This window comes from Miscanthus floridulus, chromosome 14 (genome assembly GCF_019320115.1).
Source record: "Miscanthus floridulus cultivar M001 chromosome 14, ASM1932011v1, whole genome shotgun sequence".
Classification (NCBI taxonomy): Eukaryota; Viridiplantae; Streptophyta; class Magnoliopsida; order Poales; family Poaceae; genus Miscanthus; species Miscanthus floridulus.
The window spans coordinates 93,749,027-93,750,672 of NC_089593.1; the positions used below are offsets into that span (position 1 = coordinate 93,749,027).

At 58.0% G+C, this 1,646-nt stretch overlaps 1 long non-coding RNA gene across 1 annotated transcript; it reads right to left on the reverse strand.

Moving 5' to 3' along the window:
- Window positions 1-463: 463 nt before the first annotated feature.
- LOC136502774 (uncharacterized) lies at window positions 464-954 on the reverse strand. Its single transcript, XR_010770699.1, has 3 exons — window positions 879-954; window positions 728-751; window positions 464-620 (listed from the first exon to the last, which is right to left on the reverse strand). It is a non-coding gene; the product is annotated as an uncharacterized lncRNA (long non-coding RNA).
- Between the last annotated feature and the right edge of the window lie 692 nt (window positions 955-1,646).

Here is a 1,646-nt window from a genome sequence, read left to right on the forward strand (position 1 = left end):
ACTGGCGAGCCCACCGGCAACGGATCCGGGCTTCCCGCGGCCGCTCGGGGGGGGGGGAGAAGAGGAGCAGCCGGCCGGGCCCCAGCGTCTCGGGACCGTGGTGGAGGTCCCGGCGTCGTGGCCGTGGTGGATCCCGGCGTCGTGTCCGTGGTGGAGATCCCGCCGTGGTGGAGGGAGGCCGCCGCGCCGAACCGTCCTCGCCCGTCGGATCCGGCCACCGCGCGCCGCCACCGACCGGATCCGCCTCGGGACGCCGTCACCTGCCGGATCCGGTCACCGCGCGCCGCCACCGGCCAGATCCGCCTCAGGACGGGCTCGTCGTTGCCGTCCCACGATCCGTGGAGGAGGAAGTCACCACCGCCGGATCTGGAGAGAGGAAGAGGGAGTGAGGGAGATGGAGAGAGGAAGAGGGAGATGGAGAGGAAGTACAGAACTAAACTCTGGAAGCCATGAATAACCAAATCGAGCACGCTGACCTACCAGATGTACGGAACAAAAGCAACAGATCGAGGCGCATACCATGTAATCCGTGGTGATGAAAGGGTCGTTGACGGCGACGAGCTCGACATCCTCGCTCTAGAGGGCGACCCTGGCCACGATCCTGCCGATCCTTCCGAAACCTGAGCAAACACAGATGCAGAGAGAACGCACTCAGATCAGGCCAAACCCCACCAAACAAGACCAAACGAGCAAGAAAAATAGCATAGCTTGGTGGGTACAAACTCACCGTTGATTCCGATCTTAATCTTGCCTGCATCCAGAGATCCTGCCAGAAAAAATACAAAAAAATTCAGCAAAACCAATTGGTCAGATCTTCGTGCGGAGCAAGAGGGAGCAGCAATCAGAAGGACAAATCCGACGCGGGCACGAGGAATTACCCATGGCGAGTCTGAGGAGGAGCGAGGACGAGGAGACGACGGGGACAGGAGATGCTCGAGATAAGTGATATGGGAAAACCCTAGTCTGTGTATATATATGACGACGGAAATAGTGGGCCTCGCTTTGGGCCTATTGGGCCTCCGATTTTCTGTGGCGGGCCTTAAACGATGTCCGCCGCGGTAATTCGATTTACCGTGGCGGGCGTCTTAAGGCGCCCGCCACGGTAAATAACGATTTCCTGCGGCGGGCAAGTAAGGTGGCCCGCCGCGGTAAACCCTTTTCCCGCAGCGGGCGCCTCGGTGGCCGGCCTCGTTGGCCGGCCACCGGTTAACCGTGGCGGGCAAAAGAGGTGTCTGCCACGGAGCCTATTTTGACCATGCTGCGCAAATTGATTCCTGTAGTAGTGTCGTGCAGTAGCGAACGAGAGGGGTGGAGAGCTAGGTTCCTGTGTGTCTCCGTGCATAATGGTGATCCCTACCATTTTGATCATTGGCCTATCATCATCTCGACTGAATGGCCGAGGAACAGAAGGGTAGGGACAGGGGGAAACTGTTCCATTTCGAATCAAACTGGCTGGAGGAAGAGCAGCGTTGAGAGGTTGTGCGATCGTTTTCCTAGGAGAGCAGTGGCTGGGAGAGCGGAGTGAAGGTGATCGAAGCTTTAAAAGGAGTGGCATGCGGTCTGCAGGATTGGAGCTCTAACATCCTGGGCAACCTGGAAAATGGTTGAAGAAAGTGAAGGGAGATCTAGAATTTTGTAGAAGGAAT